The sequence below is a fragment of the Haemaphysalis longicornis genome, unplaced genomic scaffold (assembly GCF_048455015.1).
Source record: "Haemaphysalis longicornis isolate Haplotype H1 unplaced genomic scaffold, Haemaphysalis longicornis Haplotype H1 scaffold_10, whole genome shotgun sequence".
Lineage (NCBI taxonomy): Eukaryota > Metazoa > Arthropoda > Arachnida > Ixodida > Ixodidae > Haemaphysalis > Haemaphysalis longicornis.
Genome location: NW_027526204.1, coordinates 52,784,383 through 52,803,014, shown reverse-complemented (window position 1 = coordinate 52,803,014; position 18,632 = coordinate 52,784,383). Strand labels below are relative to the sequence as shown.

Sequence of the window (18,632 nt, the reverse complement as noted above, 5' to 3'; positions counted from 1 at the left end):
TGATTATATACGAAGGTCGTAAAGCCTGGAAGTAAAAACCCAAGTATGCTTCTTTAAACTCTGCTTAACTGCTATGCACAATTACACTGTTAGGAGTACAGCTTTTCGGGTATTCCAATGAATCTGATTATATACGAAGGTCGTAAAGCCTGGAAGTAAAAACCCAAGTATGTATTGAAACGCCTTAGCATTGCGTAGACTTACAAAACTGACTTGGCAAAGAGATCTTTTGAAGCCGGCTTGAAATACAATGCTAGGAAGACTATAATTCAAGGGTATTTCCAGCTCTGCTACATCAGAGTATTAAGGCTCCTACGACAGCCTTAAAAAAATTCTACAAGAAAAGGTTTCCTTGTTAAGTTGCAGAAACGGTTTCAGGTCGTTGAAGCCGAGCGTGCATCACACTGCAAAAATGCAACTATAGTTCAGGAAGGTGTTGACGAAGTTCCAGTTCAGCACATGGCTGATGACCTTTCCGAACTACTGAATTTTACGAAAATAGGAGAATGATTCGCAAAATCAGAATAACCGGCTTTGACACTCACCAAAAAGCAATTGTTCCGATAATTCATATAAACATATGATGAGACTTTGAGCTTAAATGCTAATTGTCTTAACCATAATGTTCGTCTTAACCGAGTTCGTCTCAACGGAGTCGGCTGTATCTCAATCGGCAAAGTATAGTACCAACTCCGAATATTGCATTGACTAGAGGTAACAAGAAAATAGAACAAAAGGGAAAAATCAACGTTACAGAAGAATGCAAAGGAAGAGACTTTACAAGGAATGTTACAAAATAAAAGACCTACCTAATTATAAAAGACACGAAGTTCAAAGGTGTTTACTGATTGGGCGTGATGATACACGCTGTCAGAAGGTGAGTCGCTACCTATGAAGAGTTGCTTAGGCGTAGGCAAGGCCATCAAATGAAGAAAACGGAGATTTAGGAATCAGGGCGCACATTGGTGTTCTCGAAGCTACAGATTGCCTATGACGACGTACGCGCAAATAAAAGCCACCTTGAAATCGCGAAATTCCCACGATACATCGCTATGCCTGCAGGGCCACTCCTTTAGAACCCACGCTAATGCAGTGAAAGAACAAGAATAAGTCGCCATCCACGCCTGTGGAACTAGATGTCTATCAAAACTCTTGTATTGCACTACAAAAGGTGATGCAGGAGGGTGTGAAATGTTTCTCGTCATCTAAGCGGGCTTGCCGCTTGCGCTAGGCTTGTGTCAGAGCATAAGAGTTCAGAGTATTGGCGCTCTTTTCTCGTATTGTTCGGAGCGTAACGGTGATAATTGGTTAGTTTGCATTACGTGGCATTTGTTTACACTGCGAAAGTTCATGGGCGCTGTAATGTTGTCGTTTATGCCTTTTAGTCGGTTAACTGTTGAAGGGTTAGCTTGTCTTCTCTGCATTGCGGCTGCACGCGACTTACGTCGTTCCGAATGCGAATAAAAACTTACGCGTGTAACAGCATATCAGAAGCAGATGTTCGTCCAAAGATGCCGTTTTGCTGCATCTTAAGTAGCGTTGTAAACAAACGACCCGGTAAAGTTAACGGTGATGACGCAGATGCTGCTATTCCTTAACACCGATAAAGGGCCAAATCACCGCCCTTTCTCTCTTGGGCGCCTAGGTGGCATAACTATATTACCTTTTCTACTGGCAGTACGCTGAGCCTCTCTCGCTGCACATCCTTGGTCCTGCCTAGCCTGATGCATGCGCTCGTCTTATAGGACAAGAACAGCTGCATTTGTTGATTCTAGTCCTGCTTAGCCTTGAAAGGTCATCTGCAAACATATTCTTTGGGAGGATCACATGGCGGGGTGCTCCTATTGTTTACCGGTGCCTTATCATCGCTATTGTTTTCTACTTACGTTACACGAAAGCTGAGATCTATGCTGTATGCCTGATTCGCCTGACTCATGCGCTCACCGTCTTAGGCCTTGGCGCTTTGTCGTTTTTGCTCTAAAGCGCCCGCCGCAGCGAAGAAGACTATTTTCCCTGTTACCCCCTTTTTCGAGAAGCCTCCCATCATAGCAGACGTTCTTGACCGAGGTGCGCGAATTTGGATATTTTAGACAGGAAATCTGCAATGTAGGTTCTAATCCTTCCACAATCCTCGTTCATCAAGTTCATGTTTAATAAAGATCTAGAGCACCGTTGTACCAAATCGGAACCTCCCAGAACCCTTAGGTTTACACATATAAACGGTTCCTTTTTCTGGGCATGGGGCCAGACGCGTTGAGGCACACCAGTTGTCAAAACAAGTAAAACTCTTGCTTAAACTCCCAGACATGGTGGTCCTTAAGGGCCGTAATACGTTTTCGTGGGACTGGTCTGATAGTTTGACAAGTTAAATCAGCTGTCAGGTCACGTTTTTGGAAAACGTTATTGCCAAAATCCAAAATGTAAAGAGAACAGTCTCTGTATACTTATTTGGTTCAGCCTCCTTTGCCAAATCTCAATATAAGCGTGTTATTCACCGGGTGGGGCCTTTAAATAGTAGAAATAGGCTAAACGCCCTTCCGCTGCATCGAACAGGCACCAAAAAGGAAGAAAACGCAGTATAATAACGGCGCTTCACGAAGCTCCCCATACACACCAAGCAGTCATCACAATCCTAATCGGCCCCGCCAGCGGGTTAAATCTGAAAAAAGGTAATTCGTAAGGCACATGTCAAAGTTTGGTGGCAAAACTAATCTACCCCTTCCGGAAAATCGGACAGTAAGTTAGAAAGGGGAAAATATAGTTCTGCGCTGCGCAAGAAACGCCGCACCCATACAGGGCTAGGAATAGAACGGCGGTGAATGGTGACAAAAGTGCCATCGCTGAAATTTGAATTACTCGACAATCCTTGGGCGCACTGGAATGTACAACCCCATCTGTTGTTCGTCCGGGCAAAAGCCACTAATTTTATGAGGCTTTATTGTCCAAATAAGTCAACTCCAACTAAAGCGAATTTGACAAAAAAGCGGAAGTTTGTTACCGGACATAAATGCAACCACGTCAAAGTTATCTCACATGTTTTACATGTCAGGTACGGGAAGTTTATGGCCAAACGTAATTAAAAATTATGGGGTGAATTTGAGCAGCATTAAGATGGTAGGTTTGGATTTGGCTCGTACTGAATTGATACACTCACAGTGATGCGGTATCCCCAAGAAAACATTAATTATATTGAGTTTCATCACTGGTGCGATTCAGTATTGGCGGCAAAGGAGTCAAGCATGTGTAACAGGGCGTCATGAACAGAATAACTATACTAAAACAGGTGAGTCCTCTTGGCACCAATAGCAGCTATTTTCTAATTGTCCCTTAGTATAATTTCTTAGGTTTGCCTCAAAGCACTCACAAAGAAATCAAGGTAATCATTGTCTTACAACGAATTTTTGAAAAGCTTGTCAAGAAGGCTATTTACACGTTTTTTTTTCTTCTAATAAAGTGGGTCCTGCCGTAAGAGGGGGGGGGGGGGCGCTTCCTACAGATGTTCGAGAGCGGCGCCTAATTTGTTAGGTGATATAAGGGTAGTTAGGTGAGTGAAAAAATAAATACAACCAGAGTTACTTTATTTGGAAGGGGGCGATCAGCTTAAACATTTCTTTCACATCTGTCAGTTTTGTTTCGATCACTTCTTCTTCCGTTCACTTTGAAGTTGAAATCTTGGCACAGATCTTTCACCGACCTCCTAATTTCCGTGGGAATTCATTAGAAGCCTGCTACCAAAAGCAAAAACCAAAATCTTCTGAAAGTACCAACGAGACAGTTTGAACAGCCAATCCAAAAGGAAACTCCCTTTGAGCACATAACCTGGATTTGTTTTGATCGGTGAAAGTAGGATCTGGCTCATTTTCCACACAAACTACTATCTGGGTACACGCTAGCGCAATATCGCACCTAGTTTCGTGCCATCTGTTTATTATAATAAAGTTGCTAAGTTTTTCTTCTCACTGCAGTTTTATCTGACTTAGTTCCGTTTTCTAGATCTGGCTAATTAGGAAAAAAAGCCTGAATGTGTGCATGGTTTTGATGTAGAAATTACAGAAAAAGAGTCTTTGCCCCAGGTCGTGGTCCCAAGGTTTTGGGACTTTAGAGAGCACGGTGAAAGGAGTGCACCGTCCTTTGAGCAGTGCACGATAACTAGTTTTTGACCTTTGATAAGCAATAAAAAGGCGATGAAAAACTTTATTACAACTTCAGTGTCTTTTTTGCTGAGATTAGCTTCAAACTACCTTATTTGGCTATAGCTATGCGCTTGAGCATGGCAGTGGCTTACCTTTAAAACGGGCAGACGTAAGTGAATCTGATTGAAAAGCCAGCATATCAGCTAATCCTTCCGAACCGCGCGTATATAAAACAATGCCGACAAACGCTGAGTTAATATCAGTGCAGGCGTGTGCGCCAACGTCTTGGCGGAAATCTTATTTCGCTCTCTCGCTCTTTTTCTTCAGGAGCTCTCTTCCCAACCTAAGGAGGTATGGAGGGCTGCTTGCTCCAGAAGTACCATTATCGTGGAGATCTAAAGAGCTACACTCGATGGGGTCAACCGTGCTAGGAGTGGTCTTAGGCACATAAACACCACTCCCTCACCAGAGAAGAATGTTGCTACCCTTACGTAGTACATGGCCGTCACCTCCCACGACTCGCCAACTCAAATATCAGCCCCCAGTCCCCATTTATTCCCATTTAAATTCTGTTCTCTAATTTACACACTAAAAACAAAGCAAAAAAATTCGAGTACAGAACCTGCACCAACAAAGCTATCGAGGGTTTAAAACAATTCAAAATTAATAAAATAGGCACTAGGCAAGAAATACTTTTAGAAGAAGTCCGATTCGAAGTTGATTTAAAAAAACAGACTCCACATCCAAAGGCGCTACTGTCTACATCAACACTCCAACAATCCTATACATCAGAGCAAATTTTTTTAAATCTAACAATATGAAAGTGAAGATGCGAAAACAGTTGAAAGGTGTTATGAAATGAGAACACACAGAATAATACGTGCACAACTGTCCACTAACAATGTTCTTACAGTGAGCTCAGGAACTCTCAGCCCCCGGTCCCCAGCAGCTGTGAAGCACTCGTCCACGGGGGCGGTCAGAACAGCGATACATCAGAGGGTGCTAAGAATATCTGGGTCCCGACAGGCAGCCTATGGAAATTTATGCTTCAACGTTTAAACCACACGCCTTGTCTAATGAGGAAAGCTTAGCCGTACTAGTAGAAGAGCCCCAGAATGTTATGTGGGTTATTACAGGGAACCCGAAGTTAGAAGGTGAGGATGGGGCCTAATGGAGCTCACTAGCGGGCATATTCTGTGCAGCAGTGGACCCCAAGAGGAGAAACAACACAAGGTGGGATTTTAAATCCACAAAGAAATTGCAGGAAGCAAGGAGGGGAAGTTTTTGAATAATAATGCAACAGTCGCGGCTGTTGTGATGAAGCTACGCAAGCAAGGCAGGTTAACGATAGTACAAGCCTATGCGCAAACAACCAGCTATGATGACAGCAGCTGTAGTCAATGAAAAGGCAACAACGTAGTTCTGTATGTTGATCAGAAACTCAAACGCACAGGTCGGTAAGAAGCGAATGGGACACAACAACGCAGTTCTCAATGTTGATCAGAAACTCAAACGCACAGGTCGGTAAGAAGCGAATGGGACAAAGTTCAGTGCGGTACTTCTGATGAGGAAATCACAGCAGGCGAGAAGATACACGTACGAAATCCATAAAAATACCCTGATGCTGATGAGGACATCCTTCTACAAACGAAAAAATAAGAAATGAACATGCAAAAGCACCCATGGTAAAACAAAAAACGTTGACTTCCTTTTAAGTGACAATCCAAGTACAGTTCAAGATGTACAGGCTATCAGTAAGTACCTCTACAAATACAAAGTCAACTAAAAGAAAATGAAGGAAACTCGTAAGTCTAAAAAACACCGCTTGGAGTCAGTCACATCCGGATCGCAGAAGTTTAAAATAATTCTTCAAAATAAATTTGCTCTTCTGAAAGAGAAAGACGAGATGAGTTTAGAAAAGTAAATGACAACCCAACATTGGCACTCAGTGAATGAGCAGCAGCTGCGGGAGAAGAAACGTGTAGGAAAAAAAGTGGAAGGCTAAGCTAACAAAGGAACTAATTGCCAGATGCAAGAACATCAGAGGTACAGTTACGTGGGAGAGGATTGAATTAGCCGAGCTTTCGCAACTTACAAACAGGATAGACAAAAATGGTATTCATGCATATAACATGGCAGGGATTGAGAAAACGCTGCAATTAGGGGGAAGCTTGAAATCAGCTAAGAGAAGGTTTGACATCGGCAAAGACAGGATTTACGCACACAGAGACGAGCAGGGTGACGTTACGCACAATGTGGACGAGATAATAAATGTAGCCGAATAATTATACACCAGGTTGTATACCATTGAAGTCAGACCAGGGGAAACGACAAGTTCGGTTTGCAATGTCCCACTAGTAACCAAAGAAGTTGGAAAGGCCTTTAAAGGCATGAACTCAGGAAAAACTGCAGGTGAAGGCGGTATAGCCGTAGATCCTTTGAAGGATAAAAAAAATGGTCTCTTGGAAAATGTTGTCAATATTATAGTTAATATTTTCCAAACTCCCGAAGGCTCATAACCTATAACCTGAAAAAACACCTAACACCTACCTATAACCCGAAAAAACACCAGTAATATTCTGATTTATAAGAAGCGATATCCCAGTGACCTTAAGTACTGACCCATCAGCCCACTGAGTGTTTGCAAACTGTTTACCAAAGTGGCAGCTGGCCACAGAAGTGACGAACTGAATTTTAAACAACATAGAGAGCAGGCTAGGTATAGGAAAAGGTACTCGGCCATCAATCACCCCATAGACGTCAATCAAGTGACATAAAAACCACAGAGTACATAAACCCCTTAACATAGAATATATATATTACGAGAAAGCACTTGATTTCGTATTACCGCAGCCATGGTAGAAGCACAAAAAACCGCGCAAGAGAGGAAACCTACATAAGGCGTCTAAAAGACATATAGAAGGAATACACAAGAATGAAAAACCTCCACAATCAAACCGATAAATTCCCTGCGCGAAACTGAGTAAGACAGCGAGATGCCATATAGCCACACCAATTCACAGAATAGAAGAAACCTAGGATTAAGAATAAATAGGGAATACCTGAGCAGTTTGAGGTTTGCAGACGACATAGTCTTGGTGATTGAGGCTTAAAATATATGCCTAGAGTGCTTGAGGAGCTACCATCAGGAAGAATGGCCACGGGGCAAAATATAAATGTGAATACATTTCAAGTAATGATGAATAAGCATGCCAACAGCACCGTCTTCAGTTAAGAAGCCAGATTCTAGAATAAGTAAAAGAATATAACTACCTCGGGAAGATGGCTTGTGCTGACTCCAGGCACAAGAGAGACGAATCCGGCGTAGTATAGGTATGGGTTAAGGAGCACTTGGGAAACACTCCCAAATATTGCCAATGTAGCTACCTCTGTCACACAAAGAAAAACTCTACAACCAGTTCATACTGCCGGCGATGACATAGGGAGCTGAAACTTTGCACCTTACGAAACAACTACAAAGCAAACTTAGCTTGTCGAACGGGCCACGAATCCAACTAGAAAGCCAACTGATGTCGTCTTAACGGACCGCGGGACGAATAATGTTATAAATAACACTGAGGGGCAGGAAACGAGCTGCCTTGTTTAGAGAGCAAACTGTAGTGGAAAATATCGTGATTTAAATAAAAAAAAGTGGGCTTGGGGCGGCCATGTAGGGAGACGAACCGACCGCCGGTCGACAATACGGTTAACAGAGTGGATACCAAGAAATTGGTCTAGAATAAAGGGAAGGTAATAAACTTGATGGAGGCATAATATAAAGAAATTTGGATGTAAGTTGTGGACTGGAGCAGCGCAGGACAGGGGCAGGTGGAGGTAATTCGGAGAAGCCTTCGTCCTGATGTGGACCTCAGTAAGCTGACGATGATGATGGTGAGCACGTTCTCAAAGTATTGGCGCGGTTCGACGCTGGACATTCTATCCGACTTCCAGGTCAGTCCGGAATTTCGCCGTTGAAGGTAAGGGGTGGCCGTTTATTTTGTTATTTAATTTCTGCGCTAGCGTGCATGATTGTACAGCGTGTGTTAATTGTTCCGGCTGCCTAAAGACGCGTCCTAGACGTCCGAGAAAAGAATTTTGTGGAAGGCGCTCGGGGGAATGAAAGTAAAAATTCAATGAGTGAAGCGATTGTTCACTGCTAGGAAAAGGCTAAGCAATACCATAAACACTGTAAAATACTACGTTTTATGATAAAACTAGGTCCCCTCAAACATGAAATTCGTATTCGGACAATTTTATGCGCAGCATTTGTAACCACAATGAGTGTCGATATAATAACTGTGTGAATTGTAACTGGGAAATTTGTAAACATTGATAATTTTCCAAGAATTCTGATTCTCCATGTTAAAGGCTGTAATTGAGAAATTTTGTGAAACAGCTTTCGCACTTTTACACAACAAGAACTTGTCCAACAAATTTTAGAGCTTTTAAGTATCGCAAGGGTGTAATATGTTTCTATTATAGCCATATTGAGCTCCTACACCATATTTGGAATCATCTTTTGAATTTGAAAGCCTCTACAGCAAGCAGTTAAACTTCGTGTCAGATAAAATGTCAAGCTTCCTGATCCCGTAAAGTGTATATTTCTCAAAAGTACCTAAAATTTATTTCTGCATTTCAGAAAAAAACGATTCGGTGTCTCAGTCAGTCAAGAAGATTTTGTGGCATTTTAAATTCACCTAATGCACTCCGGAACGTCAATTCACACAAACAGTGTTTGTCAGGACCGAACTGAAAAACTCCTTTTGAGAAAGTGGGGCCGGCTACATGTAACAGGAAATTCACTTCGATACCCCAGGAGTCTCTTCTTCAGAATGGGTAAAGGCACCTAAACAAAATTCAAGAAAAAAGCGAAAGTTGGGTGTAGGACTTAACTGCTACGCTGTCAAAGCTAATGTGAGTTTTACATATAAGCTTGATGAAGTTAATAGCCACAAGAAAACTTAGATGGGAGATGTGCAGGTAAAATTATGACCTATAAGAACACCACAGGTAAACTTTGGCTTGTATTGAATTACACACCCAATGTGATGCAGAATTGCTAAAACAACCTAAATAAAGTAGACTTGCAAAAATGGCACGATGGGGTTTGGCGGGAAAGCCAACCTGCAACAAGGCTTCAAGATCACTACAAGTATAGGTAATGAGCAGGTGTGTCTTCCTTGCAGCATAAGTAGTTTTCTGCGAATTCTTGCGCAGGATCATTTCCTTCGTACGCCTCAAGACACTGCTTGAGCAAGCAAGCTCTTCATTCTTTTACCATAAATTTCCGAAGCCAAAAGATCGTCACAACTTCTTCTTCATAATAATTAAGTGGCTCCTAGCCAGAGTTGGGTGATAGGAAAGGGTTTATAAGCGGCTAATAATTTCAGTAATGAATTGGTAAATATGGGAGTAAAATAACAAGGAACGATTTGACAGCACAGGGACGGGGGAGACGGCATGAAAACACTGGTTCACATGTCTAAATTTATTATCCTTCACTTCTTTTTTCTGTTTACTTCGTCGGTGACATCTGGGGACAGATCGTTTGCCGATATCTGATTTGATAGCATTTTTGCCTCATGCTCGGTAAGTGTGGTTTGCCTTACATAACTTTACAATCAAGCTATGCCCAAACGCTGCAGGCTTGCGCTCGAATTAAACAAGGCTGTTCCAATCGTTAAAACGCTATGTTAGAACTTTGAGTATAAAGTGAGAATACAATATCGCAATGAGCCGCATCTTAGAATCTAGCATAGAAGAGTGTGTGTTTCGCGAATTGGGTTCCTAAATATTCATCCGATGCATTATTTGCATCTGAATTTATGCGAACTGAGCTCTGAAACGCGCAAAATGTTCACTCTCATTGAGAAAATAGAATTGGCTGATTTTGTTCTGTGCGACACCAGGATCTCACCTATAATCGCTACATATTACGATCTCTACACGTTTCCCGGGCGTTAGTTAGCCTATTTATTTGTAACTCTTTTCTAGGGGGGAGTTGCCGAATTTTTCTTGTAATTAGAGTTTTATCTGAGCTATTGCAGGTTTGTTTGTTTAAAAGAACTTCGTTTAAAAGAACTTTGCATCTGAATGCGTGAGACAGATAATCACGAATACGGAAAAACACAATTTGCCCTTTTTTCTCAGTAGGGGTATAATTTCCGGAGGTCGGACCTTGGTGAGCACATAACCCATTATAAAACTGTACTCCCAAAGTTGCAAGCATCTAGAACCAGCAGCTGTGTCTTGCCGTTGCCGAACCTGTGAACCAGTCATGTAGTCAGAAAGTCGGGCCCTGCCGACTTTCTGGCATTTATTCTAACATTAGTCTGGCATTTCTTAGGATTCGTAAAGATAGACAAAGTATTGGCCATATACATAAACTTATTGAAACAAATGAGCATACTAAAGGCTGACTAATATCTCTATTAGCTTGAAAAGGTGACTTTGAACGTTGAATTTAAGACGGCGCAAAGTAAACGTTTTCGGAGCGTGCGACCTGATAATTATTTATGTGTGGTTGTGTACTTCATTTAGTTCTAGCGTACCCATAAAGGGAAAATGTGTAACTTCAAAACGAGAGCGATGTTCAGCATAAGCCAGCCTCGACTTCAAATGCTATATTTACAGCTTCTGAAACTTATAACTTCTGTAAGACATTTAGAATAGCTACATAAGACGTGGTTTTGGTTACGAACTAAATGATATAAAAAAACCTAATGTGCGAGTTGCGTTGTTTTCAAAGTACAGTAATATTGCTGCACATGACACAACAAGCCTCGGTACACTTACATCAGGAATGAAATCGAATGGTAGTGTGGTCGGAGGGTACTTGAGTTTATATCCGGAAGGGAGTCGAAACGGTCCCCCATTACACACGCCGGCTAAACAGGCAATCAAAGCCAAACTGAGCCCCGTTTTCATTGAGATTGCTATCGCGATGATGCCACTGCTTTAAAAGCATGCAGCCGGTCACATTTTATATATCCCACTGGCCACGGAGACCTTTAGAAAGTGTAAATGCGAAATCCCACTGAATTTGTCTCTGTAAAAAAGAAAAATGTATTATTCGTTCGAGTAGTGGCTGAGAAACAATGCACTGTATTGTTCGAACACGTGTTGCATGCGCTAAAGCTGCTGAACAATGTCCTGTATGGCACAAAAATCTATCAGGCAGCGCCAGATGTCGCAATGTTGTTTCCCGCTATCGCAAAAAATGTTTTTTTGAACAAAATAGTGTCGTCCTTCAAAAAGCAATGTTTAGTGTGTTAACATAAACATGGCTCCGTCGCTGGCGTATCTTGTGTATGAAAAGAGTTCCTGCAACTTGCCAGACCAACGCACTGTACAGTTACATAGTGACCACTCAGGTGTCTTATCGGATGCTTCTAAAGGTGACTTGTGATCGGGAACTAACGTTTTAGTTTCCTTTGTGCAAGGTTTTTTTTGGCAAAAAATCATTTGGTATTTTAAATTGGTGGAATTTTTGCCTCGTGCTCACTATGTGTCGTCCGTCCATGCATAATTTAGAATTGGGCTATGCACAAACGCTGCAGACTTGCGCGCGAGTAAGACAGTGCTGTTGCGATCGTGTGAACGGCATGTCAGAAATGTGGGTATGAAATCTTGAAGACAATATTCCAATGAGCCGTTGTTTGACTCCCAGCATAAAAAAGGATGTGTTACCAAATGAGCTTCGGAAATTTCAAACAAGCTACGCCAATGCATGGCTGCTTAGGCTGAAAAAGAGGCCAGTTTTGTGTCATGCTATCAGACGTACTGGTCCCCAAATTTCCAACGAATCCACACCAGCTCATCAAGTTCAGTAGTTTCTCTGAACCATGACATTAACTGAAAAACAAGCTCCAAGTAGTGTGTCCCTAGCAATTAAGCATTCAATATGTTCTCCTTGGGTTAAAGGGGCGAGAAGTGGCCTCTGAGTGGTTATATTATGGCTCAGTACCTTGGCGCTGAGGGGAAATATTCAAAGTAGCATGGGCGTTCGTCGTTCCGTGCAATCCTCTTGGCATTTCAAGTATCAGACCAACTAGCCCGTCAACAAATCTGCCATGGGCCCAGTTAAATGAAAATAGAAGGCCAGTGATCTTGGTAGAAACTTTTCAAATTTTCATCAGTAGTTGTTATATAGGAAATACCATGAATGCTACAGATGTAGGCCACTGTTCAAGCATTTGCAGGGGAAATATAAGAGATATTTTCACTACTGTACATACAGCGCCTTTTATTAACCGTCTGTGTTGTGTACAAGCAGGGCACTTTGGAACAGGTTTGTCGGTAAACGCTGCTTTGTAAGATTATACCCTGTGATGTAACGAGTTTAAATAACTTGAAGGAAAGCTGCATGTAATTATAAGAATAGCAGGTAGTACAAGAATAGCAGGTACTTTAGTAGCTACTAAAAGTATAGCAGGTGCAGCCTAATATTTCGAAGATACTTTTCTGAAAGCTTGAGTATAAAACTGGGGTTTCAAACGACTGCTCGAGAAGGAATGATTGCGAATGTATCGGCATCATTTTGGCGGACGTGTAATCAAATGTTTGTACTCCGGTTTCCTTTTTTGTCTTCTCAGTCTGTTTTACTGCTAACCACACATACACGCGGTTTCATCTCGCAGAAGAGCGGGTCTATGGAAAGAACTCAGTTTCATTGTGCCCTGTCTAATACCTCTGTATTTGCACGTTTACAACCTAAAATTGATTGAACATGGACACTGAGAATGGTACATAGACCATGGCCCTCTCCCTCCGCTTACCACAAAGTCCTGCCTGTTTTATTCGAATTCCTCCAGGACATTGGTGTGTCAACAAAATTGTATTCGTCCCTTCATTTCAACAAGTTTTAACTCAATTCTATCATGAAGTGCCGTAATTTGGTTATTTTTTCTCGACTACTACTCTCCTCTCCTTCAGTACACCTACTCCATTTGCCATCTCCTCCTTTCGCTACAGAGCATGCCGGCAAACTAATATCTGCAAACCTCTCTGCATTTTCCTCTATAATAAAGAGTTTTTTTCTCTCTCTACCAATCAAAAGGTTCATGCAGGTGTCAGATAAGCCCTACATCACGAATCCCACTCACATGCTACACTACATTCCAAGCAAACACGTGTACCTTTCTCTCTTAGTTATTGTTGTAACTTTGTTACTACAAAAAGCCACGTAATCTCAAAAGCTACCTTTTAAATTTATCTTACTAAAATCATTCATCCACAAATTTAAGAGAAATCCCCAAAGTCCAGTACGTTTGTGAGAAATTTGTGGGGTCGAAGTTAGTGCGAAGTTTGTGAGAAAGCTGTTTACTTTCCATAGTAGCCGTGGATGTCAGACGTTTCTTCACGTAAAATAATTCATGAAAGTCTTTTCACGTGTTGCACACTCGCTTTTACTTTGAAGTCACAACTTAAGCAGTGAGTCTATTTATACTAAGCTGAAATCACACTGTCCTAGCTGTGATAATTTTACTCGGTGGTGTATTTTTTTTGTAGGCCTGGTACGGCACATTAAAACCGCATATTTTGCCAATTTTGAACCGGCTGGGAAGTCGGTTCAAAACATCATTTTACATACATTTCCAATTTTTCTATGACATCTTCTGACACGTTTTTCAGAAATCTCAAGCACTTAAACACACTTTGAAACACTTAATGAAGTGGTTCTGTGAGGTCAAAAGTTTATTCTGTGAGGACACGTTTTTCAGAAATCTCAAGCACTTAAACACCTTTTAAAACACTTAATGAAGTGATTCTGTGAGGTCAAAATTCAAGATATCTTTGTTGGCAGAGACAGCTACTGATTACTTGGTACTCAGCGTCCCAAATAGCAACAGCAACGCGCTCGCAAAGACGTCCTCAAGCGTTTATCCTGGGAGAAATAAAATTTCGTCAAATGAACCACAATATATTTTTGTTCAAGTGCGTCCACACCAAGTTACACAGTAAGATCGACTGCCAGACACTCGAAGGTCAAAATTAGTAAGCTTTGTTGGGCTAAGGGCTCTGAAACAAGCACTTTGCCCTCACATATGCTTTGATATAACGGCAACAGAGGGGATGTTCCCAGTGGGCCGTGTGACAAGGGTGTCGTTTAATGATATTTTGTACGTACCCTTGGCCATTTTTCTAGAATCGCGCTCCTAAAAATGCAAGTATTTTAAGATCTTCATACCCCGTCTTTATGGGGAATAAGGTAACCGAAGTTCCCGTTTTTGGTCTCTGCAGCATTCCACAGCTGCACGTTTCTACATGAAACGCATGAAACCTGAAACCATCTACGTGAATGTATATATATATATATATCTATTTATATACATATACATATATATATATATATATATATATATAAATATATATATATATATATATATATATATATATATATATATATATATATATATATATATATATATATATATATATATATATATATATATATATATATATATATATATATATATATATATATATATATATAGCAGAACGGAGAGATACGGGACGAGGGACTCGGTAAAGATACATATCAAGGTTGCAGTCGTCATTGCCAGTGCTATTCGGCTTGTTTCGAAATATTTAATAAGGCCGAATGACGTGTGCTTGTGACGTTTCTTTGATTCATTGATAAATAAACGAAAATATGAAAGTGTGTTTCCTTTAGATATCACCCACCCACGTATAGCAATATTGAGAAAAGTAAACAAATAAGGAGTCGGTGCTGGGCAACTCACTCTAAAAGAGCGAGAACAATTTGCCGCAAAAGCGGAAGATTAAAATGGACAATTATTACTACAAACACTGGGGAACGCAAAACGCTAGCTATGTCACAGGCCCAGCAGGGCCAAGGAGGGCGGATAAGTAAGGTGCCATGTCCACAAAAGAAAATGCCGCTGCTTCCCGAGGAGAACAGAAAATAGCAACAAATGGCTTATCCCCAGCCCGCGTTCTGTGCACAAAGAGAACAATAACGACCACTCGATGGGTGCCAGCGCAGAGGGAGGGCTGCGCGAGCCACCCAAGAAGACAAGAGCAAACTTTTGTACGAGTGTCTTGAGAAACGACATAGAAGGCAGGAAATAAACAAAGAAACAGCACACTGAAAAAAGCAGTTGAACCAGCCCCTGACTCATGACATAAATAGAATAGATATAACGAATTTGTAGCTTACCATTCATAATCGTGCAAGTACCAATTCATAATCGTGCAAGCACATGGGGAACCATATCAGTGAACAACAAATAGCTTACAAAGTGACATTTCAGGCATAAAAGCAATGAATCATACGGAAAAACTAACTCATTGGCGACACTAAACCCATAAGCGCTTGGAAAGTGTAATGGTGTGATACAGAAAGATTTCGTAGATAAGAAGTAATAAAGCATACGGAAAAGTATCCTGTTGACAACGATGAACCATCCAGCGCTTGAGAAGTGTTAAGACGCAATACGCGCCTCTACAAGGTCTAGGTTTGAAGGCACTGCAGCCTTCCAGGAGACTCATTGATTCCTCTTGTGAGAGTGTTGTATTTGTGGATCAGATATGATTCGCAGGCTTCCCTGTGGAAAGGGGTTTTAAATCCTGATTGGAGCACTGTGGCCTTAAATTGGTCGAACGCATGTGTTAAAACGTTGATGGGTTTGGAGGGGGGAGATAAGGTTTTGTTTTTGCATCGGATCTGTGAGTATTGATGATAGTTCTAAAAGAATTTTGAGTCTGTCCAAAATCATGGGCACCACAAGCACGACTTTCTAGGAGGTAAACTATATTTGAAGTGTATCAATTTAGGTTGCTCCTGATCTGCATGGAAAATTCAGAATCTCTGCTCTGAGCGCTTGTTGTTGGTATCATCATACGACACGATTTCTACCGGGGTTTGCCACATGGTGTTGAACCTGTGAAACTCGTTTCTTTTGATGGAGATGATGTTGCAATGTCTCTGATGTTACTTGCTCGGCGATACGCCATGCGTGGTGCGACTGGGATGATGTGCTTCCTTCTTTCACTCTGGAGCAAGATGTTGTTGTGTCTCCTTAAAATTTCAGTGATGTTTCGGCCAGATGCCGAATATGTCAACATCTGATTGGTTTGTGACCTCGAAGTGGCGGTTTTATTGCCACTATTAAGTCCTGAACGCTCCTGTTCTGATGCCTTCCTGATTAAATCTTAAATTGGTGGTAGTGAGTATTTTCGTCGTGCGAGGTCAATGTGGAGCTGATTACAATTTGAAGCGAAGTCATTTTGGTTAGAGCAAATTCTGCGGATGCGTAGGGCTTGGCTGTATAGAATGGCCGTTTTGCAGTGTCTCACAAGGCTGCTGTGAAAGTTGTTGTCGGTTATTGTGACGTCTTTAATTTCACTTAGAAAATGAGTAGTATCCTTTATGTACAACTGGAATGGCGTGGGATTTTTCACTTATAATGTTGTCGCTATAGCTAGAATTGTTCTCTGTCACGGTTCCTATGCCGGAGACTATGGGCCTGCCGGGATTGTTCAATTTGTGAATTTTGTGAAGGAGGTACAAACAGCCTGGAGTGCAGTGCAATAGAATAAGACCTCGCGCAGTTTTTTTGCCTATGCGTTTTTCATCCCTAAGTTAAATTATGGTACTATGGACTGGATCTTTGTAATATAACGTTGGATTGGCCTTAAAGGGCTGGTAGAAAGACGTGGCACGTAAGTGCCTGTGTGCTTCAGTGTTATAATTCATTTCGTTCATAACAACAATCGCTCATCCTTTATCAGCGGACATTATGATGATGTCAGAGCGGGTGCTAAGGATTTCCAGTGCCCTCTGTTTCTTTCCAGTCACATTTGGTCGGTAGGAGTTGCCCTTTCTATATGCCGCTATAATGTCTTTTTGAACCGCCGTGATGTACGTATACCTGTCACGTTGTAGTGGTGTGTCCAATGACTAACCGATGGAAGACTCTGTCCTGTGTTATCACCTTTGGGGTATCACGATAGTATTCTTGTAACCAGAGCGAGCATGAGAAATTTTCAAGGTCCCTATACAGTTGCAGCTCATTTAATTTTCTACTGCAGGGACAAAAGGTATGCCCTTAGACAATGCGCTTAATTCATCCTCTGAAAGAGTAACGGTGGACAGGTTTACTACATTTTCAGAGGTGCCGGGCTCGAGTACATCATTATTGGAAGATAATGCGTTAGGTACAGATAGGGGTGAATCAGCACCATCGCGGAGCATCTTTTTTTCCTTAAGAGCAGAAAAATGGCTCGTTTTGTTCCGTTTGAATATTTCTATTGCAGTTTTTTCGTCCGTAGTCAAATCAAGTTTTTTAAAGTAGGGAGGTTTTATTCTTTTTCCGAGCATCGAGGCAACACTTATCGTGTTCGATTACATTTCTCTAAAAATTCATCTACGCCTTATGCAGTATGCTGTGCTAGTTTGCCTTGTGAGTAGGCGAGAGGTCAGAAGTAGCTAATTTGACGTTAATTATCAAGCCTTTCAAGCAATGCCTGATTTCCTGTATACAATTAAATTGCAACATCAGCCATAGCGAACTTCCCAAGACCGAAACACAAAATGGCGTGCGAAGATTTCTCGGACTGTGGGCGTACTACCGCTGCTTCGTCTAAAACTTCGCACGCATTGCAGACCCAGTAACGCGCCTGGAAAAAGATAGCACTTCTTTCAAAAAGCATTCTGCGAGCTGCAACAACGCCTGCAAAACCCACCCGTGCTCGCTCATTTCGCCGAAAACGCCGAAACGGAAATGCACACCGATACCGGCGATATAGGCTTGGGTGCCGTTCTCGGCCAAAAGCAAAGCTGTTGCGAAAAAGTAACCGCCTTTGCCAGCCGTGGTTTATCGAAGGAGGAGAAAAATTACTCAGCCTCTGAAAAAGATTGCCTCGCAATTATATGGGCCATTGCAAAATTTCGCACATACGTGTATGGTACACCCTTGAAGGTTGCGACAGACCACCATGCGCTAAGTGGGCTCGCCACTTTGAAGGACCCCTATGACCATCTTGGGAGGTGTAGCTTGCGCCTACAAGAGTTCGACGTTACAATCGTCTAAAAATCTCACAGGAAACACTCCGACGCTCACTGCCTGTCCCACGCCCCCGTCGACACACCACCACAAGGCTCCGATGAAGACAGCGCGATCTTCGGAGTCGTTACAGAGAGTGACCTAGCCGCCCAGCAGCCTGCCGACCCCGACTTGCGTGTTATGATCGACTACCTCGAAGAACGCAATGTCACCGTGCGTAGGGCGTTCAAGAGGAAATTACCACCATTCAGCCTCAAAAACTCTATCCTCGTGAAGAATTTCAGCCTCGGAACGAGAACGCATTATCTACTTGTCGTCCCCGCAGAGGTATCTGACGAAGTTTGGGAAGCGTGGCACGCCGACCCGTCTTCCCGATATCTCGGCACAGCTCACACTATTGCAAAAATCAAGGCAAAGTACTTCTGGCTCCGCCTTACATCCGACGTCACCCACTACGTTCGGAGTTGCC

At 42.1% G+C, this 18,632-nt stretch overlaps 1 long non-coding RNA gene across 1 annotated transcript in view; it reads right to left on the bottom strand.

Moving 5' to 3' along the window:
- LOC144157735 (uncharacterized) overlaps positions 1 to 11,124 on the bottom strand; it is a 49,049-nt gene extending 37,925 nt beyond the window's left edge. The window contains exon 1 of the long non-coding RNA XR_013319842.1: positions 10,929 to 11,124. This is a non-coding gene — a long non-coding RNA (uncharacterized LOC144157735). The remainder of the gene's footprint in view (positions 1 to 10,928) is intronic.
- Positions 11,125 to 18,632: the final 7,508 nt, after the last annotated feature.